Below are 13,909 nucleotides of genomic sequence, written 5' to 3'. Positions count from 1 at the left end.
ATGAGTTCTGCTGTGTTTCAACAAGTAGGAAGCCAGGAAATGTGTTTTATAAACATTTGGGAGTATGTGCTTGGAAACGCTGATAGGAAAGACTTACAGAATGACCTAAGTCAAAGAAGTACGGATCTCCTGGGGGTGTTACAGTACCTGTTCACATACGCTTTGGTGATGAAGTCCTTCTTTACCCTGCGTTTGGTGTTCTGTGCTTCGATGGAAAGCCCAACCTCACTCCTCACCCCTGGGACTCCTGGGCTCTAGCCAATCTGCGTAACTAGCTCCCTGAAGCCTCCGATTGCTCTCACCTCTGTGAGCCTTTACGGTAGAGGTTGGCAAACTGTGGCCCATGGCCAAATCACTCCCCGCACGTCTGTTGTTGTATTGCTTGTAAGGTGAAAACACTTGTTACCTTTTAAACGATTGAAAAATAAATAAAAATAAATAAAAATAAACGATTGAAGAATTTAAAAGAGTAATATTTTGTGACGTGAAAATTGTGCGACTTTCACACAAAATTGGGCAAGGGGTTGAGGAATCAGACAGCTGGAACTATAGCACTGGGGTTACAAAAAGACCTTAGAGGTAATGAAGTCTAAAAACTATGGGCAGATTTAGAACAGGGACACAGAAGAATCAGGAATGTGCCCCAAGAAGATTATCAGTCAGTGGTGCATAGAGTGAAATGGAGGGATGAGCCGTTTGAAAGGTTTCCATTGAATCTATGGAAGTGCGGTGAGTTCTCGAATCGAGAGCTAAGTGGTCACTCGATGATTATCACAATCTCTGAGCTTCAGTTTTGCCACTTAGGCCAATTTGGACCAAACTGACCTTGCAGAGTCGTTGAGATAAGGGACGTGTAAGTAATTTGCAAATTGTTAAGCACTTGGACAAACAGGACGGAGTACTCTTACGACTACTCACTAAAGCCAAAAAGCACCATCTTACTAAATTAAATAAGTGATGTCTATTTTTATAGGATCTTCCTCTCAAAATGATATTGACATGGTTGCATACGCCAGTTTCATTTCCGTCAATGCTCCAATTACATATGCACTTTTTCTTGCTTTTCACATACTGGAAGCAGAGTCATCAGGGAATTTTAAAGAACTGCTATCAAGGTATGCCTTAAGGATATTACAGTCAACATATTAGCCATAGGTCAAATCACCTTGGCTTGCAATTGTACACGAACATTTTTAATTCTCAGGATGATCCCGAACAATCACTTACGATAGATTCTAAGTCACTTTCCAGGGTGAAAATAGAAGAATGAAAATTTTCTTGCCTGGATTATTATACTAGGATGCTCATTAATTGCCCCACCAATTCCTTTCCTAAGCTCCAGTGCTATGACAGCAAGCATCAGACCTGTCTTTTAGACAGACATAGATCTGATAGCGTCCCTCCCTTGCTCAAGCATATGCAATGCTTCTCCTTGCCGTACAGGTTTAAGTGCAAATTCCTCAAGAGAGTATTTAAGGTCCTCAAAAATAGGGCTTTGACTCAACTTTTTAAAGTATGATCTTCAACGACCCCGGTGCTCAAAAACCATCACCCAGTCAAACTGGGCTCTCCCCAACCAAGGCACGAGCTTCCCACCTTCACTTTATGTTTTCCTCCTTTTCCCTTTATCCAGAGCACCACTCATGGTTTTTAACTGTGTCAGTTTAGTTCACCTGGAATTATGTTTTCCAGAATCCCCTTCTCTGTATGGTTCTTAGTTAGGGGTAGCCACAGGGAAATGTGCATGCAATTTGGATGGGAGAAGTACAGCAGTATCCATTGCTTTGCGAGGGCCCCTCTAGGCCCTGGGTACTAGTGCCTCTCACATACCTAACTGTTGATCTGGTGGTTGACCTCCTAACAGGGGGCAGCAGGCATGTGCCATCATGCCGTCAGCTCCTGGTAGATCTCTCTTCAACCTCTCCAAGTCCAAGGCCAGGCAGGTGCAGAGCTCTGTGGCTATGCCCACCAGCTCCCTCTGCAGGCCACCCACATCATCTAGATTAGGTACAGTGAGAGACAGTTAAGGGTTGCAGTTTGTCCTCATGGGCTCCAGGTTGCTCTCTCTTCCCCTTTACATCCAGCTTTTCTTCCTAACCACCTGCCTACCATGGGTGGCAACACTCTTCCACAGACTTCTTTGCCATCTTCTTCTCAGGGTCCTAAGCTAATGACATTTTCTCATCTCCCATTGTCCCCTTTTGAGGCTTTGATTGGGGCCAGCTTCAGCCCCCATTGTAGGTATAATCCTTATGATAAATCCCATATTCTATATCATCCACCCATTTCATTTAAGCTCCTTGGTTCGACCCTAACTCGCACACTGCTTTTTCCCCACTAGTCTATGTCAAAAACCTGCCATCAATTCAAGAGTCACTTCAAACACCATTTCCTCATAAACCTCTTCCTGAGTGACATGGTTGTCTCTTTAAACCATAAACCTATTTTTCCATATATCTTTTAAAGTTATGTTATATATTCTGACTCTCTTCCAAATATTATACACGTTGTATTGCAAACCCCTATGAATATCTTACCTTCAAAATGATCTATAAATTCTTATTCTTTGGGGGCTGTGTTTGTGCAACTATATTTTAACCTCCATATCTCACTAGTGTCTTGCCTGCAAAAGATTCTCAGCAAATGCTTATGGCCCAAAAGAGTAAATGAATTATCAGTGCTACCATTCCCTTTTCAGGATCACAGGTAACTAAATCCCCGTGCACTGTATATGGTATAGCCTCACTTGTATGGAGACTGCCCTGTAGCCACTTTACCTTTCCATTCCCTTCTCTCAGAGAAGAGACTATCTAATCTGAATGTAACTAACCCTGTTTATTTTTATCATACACTCAGTTCTAACAAAACTCATCAGCTTGCTCCCTAGTCTATAGTAAAGCGGAAATAGATAATTATATGGGGGAATGGAGAGAAAGCTGCTAGAGCAAGACATGCTGAAAGCAAGAAAAAAAATAGCAGACAATGAAAGAGAGAGAGGACAGAAAATTTGTGAAAATCAGATTACACAAATTTAAAAGTATATGGGTCTAGGGCCATTTAGTACATAGGTAAATGATCTCATCTCAATAAATTTTAAAGGAATTAGTCTGCTCCAATGAGCTGTCTTGAATCACCAAGATTAAGTAATGCCACATATCTTAGAATAATCGCCTTCTGAAATTATTTTTAAAACAAAAATTTTGAAAGAAAGTTACGTACTGAATTCAAGCTGTTTTTTAAATAATCTCGTAGCACCTCCCATTCTCAGAGGGAAAAATGGGTGTTTTTTAAATTTTGTTATGCATTCATTCAACAAATATATAGTGAGTGTCAACTATGATTTAGGCACTGTCCTCATATTTGTGTGTGTATGTAAGTATGTTGTGTATGTGGACCTTTCCGCCAAGGAAATCGTCAAACTTGGGAGATGTGGGATGATAAAAGCTACACCTTTTAAATATCTCACAAAGAAAAAACAAACAAAAAAAGGTCATTGTAAGTCAGCACCATATTGGTTTCTTACAAAGAAGCAAGCAAATGCAATCAACAAAAAAGGACTGAGTTCATTGTTACTGGTTTCTTCTAGGGCAAAATAAACTGTCAACTAGAATGAAGTTTCTTGCCTTCCCTACACAACCTTTGCCTCATTTCTCTGCCAAACATCTCTTAACTGCAGGGAAGGTCCCTGGAGACTCCAATGGTGCTGCAACCCTGCACAATTTGCTTTGGAAGAAAACTATGGCAAAACACAGGTAAGAAATATTTGATTTTTTCACAGCCTCCCTGATACACATATGGAGGCAACTATAACGCTCTTGAATTTTTTTCCTCCTGGTTTAAAACTAAATTTTAAAATTTATATAAGGTTGCAGTAGGATTGAGTGAGATAATAAAAATAAAGCATTCAGCACAGCTCCTGGCACACAAGAAGCACTGGATCAATATTAGTGATTATAACTAGCAAGAGGTCCTAAACTTTCAGCAAGCTCTATAAATTAGCCTCATTAAGTGTTATCTAGGGTAAAATTTCAGCGTCTTCTGTTTTCCCTTTGCCACCCGGAATGTTCTGGAGCCATCACTGGAATACAAAATAACTTTCCAGCAAGTCAAGTCTTGCTGGGGAGAAGGATGGGCAGACTAAGAAGTACTGTCTGTAGGTATGTCTGGAAGAGAGACAGACAAGGCCGTCCTACAACATCTTTGCTCCCACATCATTCCACAGGACTGGCCCTTCTACCTGCAGAAGTTCTCTGCTGAGGATAAGGTACCAGAACAGGTCCTAGAACAAAATAAGTATCACTAATTATATGACTGGAACTTTGGCTCTGATTTTTTAAAGGAAGTTAATAAAATAAGCACAACTGAAAAACTGCCTGAGTATTTAAGTGTAAGCATGTTTGCAGAGGTTATTTTAGTTCAAAAAATAATAAAAATAGCTCAAATGGACTGAGCACTAATTACGTTCCAGGCCCTGTGCTAAGCGCTTTATGTACATACTTAATCCTAACAACGCTTCTATTCTCGTGCCAACAATACAGATGAGGACACAGGTTTAAAGATGTTAAGTAAATTTACCACATCCCAGAGGTAGTCAGTAGCATTACCCTACATACATTGTCTCAGTGTAAAATCCACATTTTTACCACTACATGCTATTGAAATGATACGACCTGAAAGAACGGGTCACGTGTTCATTCAATGATTCAATGCATTTATTGAACTATCCCTTCATATGAGTCACCATGAAGTGGGACGAATAGACATGAATAAAATATTCAGAGTCACTTACAATCAGAAAGCAGAATGGTATAGTGGTTACGTTTGCCCCAAATTCAGATACTGGCTCTACCGCTAACCAACTGTGACTTTGAGGCTCAAAGAGAAGTAATAGAGGATAAAGTTATTCTTTGGTTTCAATAAGCTAATATTTGTAAAGCACTTGCAAGATGCCCGGCACATGTTAGCAAGCTGTTTTTCATTTATATTATTACAGGCAACATGAGACTATATATGCGTAGCCCAGTAAAGACTTCATGGAGAAGATCTTATCTTGAAGAGTTCAGCGCCGTTTAGATTTGTAGAGTCAGAAAGAAGAAATTGATCTTACATGGAATTAAATTTGCCTTTCATATGCTCACTCCTCAATTCATCAGATTTCAGATGCTGGTACTGAAAATCTTGTAAGGAATTGGCTCTGGGTCCAATGTTTTGAGGGACTGATGACATAAAACACCTCCACAAGAATTGTAAAATTTCCAGCTGAATTGAATTGTGCAACAGTGCATACATTTTCATACATTTCCACATTGTATGTGGAAATAAGAATGATATCGTTTGAGGGGCGCCTGGGTGGTTCAGTCGGTTAAGCGTCCGACTCTCGATTTTGGCTCACGTCATGATCTCAGGATCCTGAGATCAAGCCCTGCGTCAGGCTCCCCACTCAGCAGGGAGTCTGCTGCAGATTCTCTCTCTCTCTCTCTCTCTCTCTCTCTCTCCCCCCCCCTTGGGCCCCTCCCCCCTGCTCTCTCTCTCCCTTTCTCCCTAAAAGATTTTATTTATTTATTTGAGAGAAAGACAGCATGAGAGAGAGAAAGAACACAAGCAGGGGAGGGGCAGAGGGAGAAGCAGGCTCCCCGCTGAACAAGGAGCCTGATGCGGGACTCGATCTCAGGACACTGGAAGACCCAGGGAGCATGACCTGAGCTGAAGGCAGACACTTAACCAACTGAGCCACCCAGGCGCCCCTCTCTTTCTCTCTCAATTTTTTTTTTTTTAAAGATGATATCATTTGAGAAACAGCAAAGGAATCTGGTTTTGCTTACTTTGCCTGTGTGTGTGTGTGTGTGTGTGTGTGTGTGTGTGTGTGTTTGCTTTGAGACATTCTAATGGAAAGGTCTATGAATGACAGATCAATGAAACGGAACTGTCTTTCTCCTCTGTTCATAGGACCCTATACGAGATCAAAGCAGTTTAACCACTCACCTTATACATAAATCCTTCCATCTTCCTTCACTCTCTGTTTAAGGCTCCAAATACGTCAAACCTGGTCACCATCCTACTTCAATCCTTTCGGTGATCTCCTGCTGCATTTTGCATAAAATCCCAACTCCTTCTCATGGCCTACAAGAAAGCCTCCTGTGGCCCCGGCTTATTTTAGGATCTTATTTCCACCACTGCTCTTCCTGTCACCTGGCCCCTGTCACCTCAACCATGATATCAGACCAGCATGGCTCCTTCACAGGCTTTTCCATTAATTCAAATGTCACCTTTTCTAGGGCAATTTTCAGCACAAACACACATATGCATATATATGTGTTTAAGTGTACATATGTGTGTATAGATGTCTGTGTACAAAACAAGTTTTTTTATTTCAATATTACATATATAATTTATTTTCTTGTCCAGTTCTATCTCTTTCTTTCTACCCCTTGAGAACAAATAATTATACTAACACCTATCTAGGAATTTATTTATTCATCATTTATTTATGATTAAGCAGATGCTGTTCGCTGGGCCTGTTCATGGGATATAGCAGGCAGCAGGGTCTCTGGTCTTGTGGGTGTTACGTTCTCATGGGAGGTGAACTAGACTTAATCGATAGACTAAGTAAATTAATTAAATCATATGTGGACGCGGACAAAGGGAAAGCAGAATGGGTCCGTGAGATGAGCACTGGGCATGGGTGGAGATGGGAGGCAGGATGCAGAGCAATTTTATATACAGCAATTCACTCAGCCTTCACTGAGAGGATATTTGAGCAAAAGCTTCATGAAGATGAAAGAGTTAGCTTTGCGGTTATTTGAGCAACTAGGGCAGAGAGGAAACAATGCAAACCATACCTGGCTTTACAAGGTATTTTAAAGACTGGCTTACACACTGAGTGAAATAGCGTGTGGTTTCTTGTGCCAGTCCACTGTTCTGGGAATTTCGTTTGTATTAATGGACTTAGTCATCACAGCGATCCAATAAGTTATATATTGTGTTTACCTCATCTCACAAAAAGAAATTAAGTAGGTAACTTGCCCAGGATTATACAAATGGAGCCAGAATATGAACCTATGTAACAAAACTCCAGGCCCCTACAATATACTGCCTCTTGGTCTAGAAAATTCTGATCCAATGATTCTGAGACTTCAGTGCAGAGGCCCTAGCTGCCTGCTTCCTTAACAAGCTGTCCAGATGTCTCCATGCACCACATGTACATGGTCCATGCACCACAATTTCTCAGCAGTCCGATTCATCTCCCACATGAAAACTTTCCAGATATTTTAAAGTAAACATCACGCTCACTTCCCATCCTTACCATCCCCACTGTTTGTCAAATTGGGAAAAATTTCCTTAGATCAGTGGAAGCATCTACTCAATAACACTCCCTCTCCATCTGTGTTTCATGTGAATTTCATCATCTGGATGAGGATTTGGGGTAAACAACAATGTTGAATGAGCAGAGGAATGAGTGTTTATTGAGGGCCCTTTGGGTGTCAGGTTTTAAGTGCTAGGGACTTATATATTTTATCTGACTTTAACCTCGGTAATATATACAAATATATAGATACAGGTACAGATATCGATATAGATGTGCATCTATCCAGGAGATAGCTAGACTATGCTAATTACCATTTCTCAGATGAGGAAACTAAGTCTGCACAGGCTAAGCAAGCAGTATCTAGGATTCAATGACTCTAAAGCCAGCCAACTTTTCACCACCCACTCTAACCATTCAATCCCCAACTCCTGCAATTGTTTCATTCCATAATTGGAAACCGAAGTCTGATCTTCCAGAAAAGTGCTATTTAGTGTGTATTTCCACTCTCCAGCATCCATCATTTCTGTAAGTTGAAAGAACTCCTATATTTATTCAATGAGAGCCAAGCTTCTTCCATGGGCACTAAATTAGCTCAAAAGAAGAAAGCAAAAAATATGCACTCATAATGCTAAAATTCAAATGAAAGCCAAATATTTTATCTCTTTATTTCTTTGTAGAAGATTATGGTGATTAATGGTGATACAGAGCTTGCTTTATATAAAAAGGCTCTCTTTTCATTTCCCAAACAATAAATGTCAGTGTGTATAACCCAGCCATCTATTTTCTCTTCCCACCCCCAAACCTGGATCCTGAAGGGAAAAAGGTTACAGGTCATGGGCATATAGCAGAATCACATCCTGAAGGACATGTCTGTGTGGACTCCCAGTGCAGCACTCAGTCATGAGTCTCACTGAGGACAAGGAAGCTGCTGGTATCTGGGACTTGGGCACCCCACACGCCATGCTGTGTGCCTGCCTCTGTGGGAAAGAACAGGGCAGCTCTTCTCTTAGCTTTTCATGGTATCTCCCCAGTCATTACAATACAGGCACAGATTCATAGACTACCTAAGACTACCTTAGACTACCTTATTCATAGACTACCGTATTCAAATTTGGCTCCTTGTCCAAATTTCTCATTTTAGAAGTGAGAAAAAGGACTCTGAGAAGGAAAAGCAATTAACCAGTAGTGAGGCTGTTGGACTGAATCATTAAAGGGGGAAAAACCCACATAAGTTGGAGTTAGAAAGCTGAGGTCCACGTCCCAGCTCCACGATTTGCTTGCTGTGTGGCCTTAGCAATATTTAGACTCTCAGACTCAGGAGGTCAATGGTATGAGCAACACGTGCCTTTAGTTACCTCAGGTTTTGTAAAAAAAAAAAAAAAATGTGTGTGTGTGTGTGTGTGTGTGTGTATAACAATCATTTTGAGGGCTTAAAGTTCTACATAAACTAAAACCGTTATTATTTGAACCTAAGTCTTGTACTTTCTATTCCAATATCTGTTTGGGCATGCAACTGAATATCATCGCAGCCGTTAATCATAATAAAGGTTAAATTCCCCATGCACCAGGCCCTTAATAAATGTTATGGCATATGACTGACACCTGTCAAAAGCCTGATGAAATGGGTTTTATTATCCCCTTTTACAGATGATGAAAATAAAGCAGAGACAGAACAAAGACTTTGTCCAAAGTCACACGCAGGGAAGTTGGTCTCGTGCTAAAGCTTATGAATGTTACATAGCCACAATTTTAGGTTACCATAGCATCTAACCATAACTGGCTTAAGGAACTGTGTTATCTATGAAAAGACCGCTTTTCAGATATCAGTTTATAAAATGACAGGTTATGTTTTCTGTTGGCTTTAGCATTGGTTGGGAAACGAGGAAACCAGTGTAATCATAAGGACTTATGTGCCAGACAGGTAGAAACCAGAGGTTTCTCCTGGATATAGGCTAGATATAAAAGGTCACCTGTCTTTACTCCAATTATATTAAATAATGGCTGGCCAGATACACATTCTTCATCACTTTTAGAAATCTTGAGATCGAAGTTCATCACAGCTGCCCACTTCCCTGGAAACTTCCTACTTTCTTTCAGGTAATTAATTTATGACACTTGACACTGGCCTTGCCGTCAATATATGCAAGCAGCACTTCCTTCCCTGTGTTTGCTGCAAAACACCCTTCATTACTAGGATAAAAATGTCCTTTATCCATCATTGAGCCAGTGATGGCCAACCTTCTTAAAGTCTGTGACTCCTTAGCATTTTTCTGATTTGGTGACCATAACATTAATGGAAATGAAAGCTACCTTCCAAGCCTATAGAGACAGCCTCTGAGATAATTAATCATATAATTAAGTGTGAGAAAAACTAGAAGGCCAGTGCTGGGCCTACCTAACACAGTATGAAGCCATCATTCACTTAACTCTGCACTTTTTATAAATAAGGCACTGTTGCTATGTGCCTTGGCTACTTAGGTGCTATTCAGAGACTTGGATAAGAACACATAGGGACAAATTACTGGCCCAGAGTGAAAACAAGCCAATAAATTTTTAAAATCACAATAGAGAAAGAGAGAAGATGGTAGAAGCATTTCGAGGGGTCCCATGGCCTGGGAAGGATAGGATTCCAGCAGCAGGCGTAGGAAGGTAGAGGAGGAGAGGACAGGGCTGCCGAGGCGGTATGGTGTCAGGACACAGGGAGGGGACATTCCCGGATCTAGCTACACAAATCCTCCAACTTTATGGTGTTGGGTCTAGCAAATGTGGTACAGTAGACCAAACGCCTTTGCACTCAGGCACACACCAGTTCTAGTTCTTACTAACTGACTAACCTTGAGCCAGTCTGTAAGTCTCCCTGTGCCTTAGCTCTTTCATCTGTAAAAGGCAGACAATAATATATAACTGAGAGTTCGTTTTATGCTTAAGTGAAATGACAGGAGTGCACGCACCAATGAATGCTGATTTCCTTTGCCCTCCTCTTTTTGACCGGAAAATAGATCTCTTGGCATAAAACATTAGGGCATTTTCTCTTTATTCTCCTTTCCCCTTCTAGCCTCAAATTTCACAAAGAGATACGGAGACAGAATTTCAGAGCTGAATCTTTAAAAAAAATTTTTTTTATTTATCTATTTGAGAGAGAGAAAGAGCAAACATGAGCAGGGGTGGGGCGTGGGGGGAGGGAGACGCAGGCTCTCCCACTGAGCAGGGAGCCCAGTGCCATGGGGGGTTGCGGGCATGCGGGGCTGGATCCCAGGACCCTGAGATCGTGACCTGAGCTGAAGGCAGAAGCTTAACTGACTGAGCCACCCAGGCATCTCAGTTGAAAGGAATCTTAAAAATAACATTGTATTGCAGCAGAAGAACTTTGGGGATCATCCGCTAGAGCTTCCTCACATTTGAGGCCCAGCACCAGAGACTTCTCAAGTCATAGGCAAGGGAAGACCCCAATCAGAATGGCAGGATGGAGATGGGGGGGGTGTCCTCACCCAAGCCCTCAGTCCTAGTCCAGAGGCCACACAATTTCAGGTCTTTCTCACCTTCTTAACCTCGCTGAGCTTCAGCTGCCTCCAAAAACACACAGGATCATTGCAAGGATTCAATGAGGTGATACCCATAAAGCACTCAGTACGATCCATGATGGAGTTCAGGAGAGAGTAGCTATTAAATTCTGATTTTCACAATTTAACAGACAAATAAACTGAAAGAACCAATGGCAGAAGAAATAATTTGTGTTTATTAAATGCCTCCCGTGAATAAGGTGCTGGGGTAGGGACCCCAGCTTCCGGGCAGGCGTTGGGGCCCTTGTGTCCTGGCTGAGGAGCCTGAGGCCCACCGCAGTACACTAACTTGCCTCGGGGACCTGTCAGACGCTACAGCTCCACGCTGCCTCTGGTGCCAGAGCTAAGGCACAATCAAGTCAGGCTACCAGGAGGTCTCCCCATCAAGGCCACAACCCCATCAGTGCACTCTCACTTCCTAAAAAAAAAAAGAAAACAAACAAACCCTGAGCCAATGAATAGCTAACCTGAATTACCACCACCCCCCCCCCCCAAATATCAGGTGTCAAATGTTCTGTAACTTTCCCATTCTTTGGGGGTTTTATTTCTCTCCCAGAACAATCTCCAAAATGGGCAAAGAGCACAGTAGGTGGCTCTCTGTAATATTTCACGGGCAAGGCGACAGTGACTCACCAGATCCTACATCTGTGTCACCAGCAGAAGCCTTGACAAAGTTGAGCAACAAATGAAACTGTGTGTGTGTTTGCAGATAACCTTTATTTTCTTTCTTTCCTCCTCTGCCTCCTCTGCTGATTTCCTCCAGCCACATTCTGCTGTTCTAACAGTGCCAGGTAAGACGACGCTAACTGGCTACCTTTTGGCAAAAGCAAACATATGCTTCCAAATGCCAAAAGCAAGGAGCAAAACGTTTCTCCCAGAAACTGCATTTGCAAGCCTGCCTGCTTGCTGCAGAGAAACCTGACGGCCTGTGGGGAGTCTCAACGGATAAATGGCCCCATTGCCTGGGCCAGAAACAGATCTGTTCATTTTCCTACAGAAGCCTGCAGCCATCAGTTCCCACAGGGAGGACTGAGGCTCCAGACCAGTGATCAGCACCGCCAGCAAGCGGCGAGTGGTCTTTTCTGCAAATGCTGCCTCTGTATACTGCTCTCTATTCCATCCTGCACCCACAGAATCAGGGGCAGAGAGAAGAACACTCTGGCCACTCATGATATTTGTTCCTCAATCTTCCTACTGCCCTGTGAATTAGCACAAGGATGACAGAAGGAAAAAAAAAACACTCAGAACAGGAAGAAATATGTAATATCATTCTGAACTTTATGTCTTCACAGGTCCCTTCATTTTAGGAGTGGAAGGTGCTCTACATCAAATGCAGAAGAGTAGGAAGATTGCCTTAGAGATCCGGGCTTTTGAACTTCCTCTCCGGAGAGCTGGCCTTGCTAACCTCCAAAGAGCCTGTTTATAGATTGTTCGCTCAGCAAGGAAATATGCTCTTCGGGACAGAAAGGATACCCTGCAGTCACCAGCCCAATAAAATCAACTTAACTAACATAAATTGTTAAAGAACTCATTGGAGAGGTGACGGGGTGTGACAGGAAAAGCCCTTAACTAGAAGTTACAAGGTGGGAACTGTACTCCCAGGGCTGAAACGTAATAACCATGTGACTCTGGGCAATCTCTCTCGTTTTTCTGAGTCTCACTTGTTCTCTTTCTCAGTAAAATGGAGATCAGCCAAGACAAGATCTTTAATGAGCACCTATTTACTACATACACTTTGCATTATTCCACTTAATTTTATCGTCATACAAATCCTTGGGGTAAGCATTTTCTTTACCATGTTAGAACTGGATAAAAACCAAAGCTCTGATTGGTGAAATAAATCACTCAGGATTACCTAGCTGCAGAGGCATTAGGGCTGAAGTTTGAATCTGACCACAAAACCTGAGCCCCTGCCACCATTAATATGCCTGCCATGTCTTTCTCCCAGAGCTACCCCAGTAGCAAGAAAGAGAATATATATGGAACATGCTTTGAAAATTTTAAAGTTCTCTACATATGTGTGTATGGCTTTTGTAACAATCTGGATAAGGAGGCAAGGTATGACTGGGTAGCCTTTCTTAAAAAGAACCAGAACCTAAAGAAATTACCTTCCAATCTCCCTTTCATCCCCTTGTTCTGACTTTTTTTTTTTTTTTTTTTTTTTTAGCATTTTCCTTTTGCCCCACAAGTCCCCTATTCCTCAGGCACCCGTTCAGATATATCCCGGCCAGCTCATCACAATGCATGCACACGGTGCAGGCTGACGGAAGCAAGTGATCCCAGCCTCTGCAAACGCTGGTGCGGGAGGTACCTAGAGGGGCGCCACCAAGTGCCTCCCTCCCCTCAAGATGTATCACACCCCCTCCTATGCAGCATCAATACCCCCACGCAAATGGGACGGACTGGGAAGCAGGCAGCCAACTCTAAATGCTGCACACTCAATTCGGGGACTTACAGCACAGCCAAGAGACGGTAGTAAATAACTGTATGCAGTCAATCAGAATAAAATCAATTTTCATGAGCCTGGTGGGGATATATGAGGGGAGCGATTTCGTTTTAAAAGAACAATAATTAAGGAAGACTAGAGTAGGCATGTGTAGCATTTATGTTTAAATAAGGTAAGTTTGAATCCAGAAGGACTGAATTTAGCAACATCACAGCATAATCCCAAAGAAATACATGAGAATTGCGTTGCTCTTTTCCCCCACGAAAGGACACATAAAGTTGCTTGTCTGACATAAGACAGCAAGAATACAAGGCTTAGCGCAGTCTGTAGCAGAGACGGGACTTCCAACTTCTCTTGCCTTTCTACTTTTCACCAGATTCGAGACCCTCTTTGCCAGGAAAGAAGGATGCCTCAGATCAGAGCTTCCTGGACCTGAGGCTTGGCCTAAAAACAAAGGGTTTGGCATCACTGAGAAACAATAATTCTGTATTCCAACTCAAGCAGCCATGATCAAAGTCACACGGAGACAACAGTCGGAAAACACTTTCTATAAAAGCTGTTCAAACTCCAAATAAGAAAAATAAAAAGCCACAACAT

At 42.2% G+C, this 13,909-nt stretch overlaps 1 protein-coding gene and 1 long non-coding RNA gene across 8 annotated transcripts in view; one reads left to right on the top strand and one right to left on the bottom strand.

Moving 5' to 3' along the window:
• Window positions 1-12,486, top strand: part of LOC140622200 (uncharacterized) — a 25,397-nt gene extending 12,911 nt beyond the window's left edge. The window contains exons 2-3 of one of the 2 annotated variants that reach the window (XR_012021941.1): window positions 3,587-3,752; window positions 12,159-12,486. This is a non-coding gene — a long non-coding RNA (uncharacterized lncRNA). Of the gene's footprint in view, window positions 1-3,586; window positions 3,753-4,993; window positions 5,162-12,158 lie in introns of those variants that run through there. The other variant, XR_012021942.1, reaches the window with a different exon arrangement.
• The window catches only part of IL1RAP (interleukin 1 receptor accessory protein), a 127,981-nt gene that overhangs the window by 112,348 nt on the left and 1,724 nt on the right, over window positions 1-13,909 (bottom strand). The gene's annotated exons all lie outside the window — the stretch shown is intronic.

This window comes from Canis lupus, chromosome 31 (genome assembly GCF_048164855.1).
Source record: "Canis lupus baileyi chromosome 31, mCanLup2.hap1, whole genome shotgun sequence".
In the NCBI taxonomy this organism is placed as follows: domain Eukaryota; kingdom Metazoa; phylum Chordata; class Mammalia; order Carnivora; family Canidae; genus Canis; species Canis lupus.
This window is presented reverse-complemented; position numbering and strand designations above follow the sequence as displayed.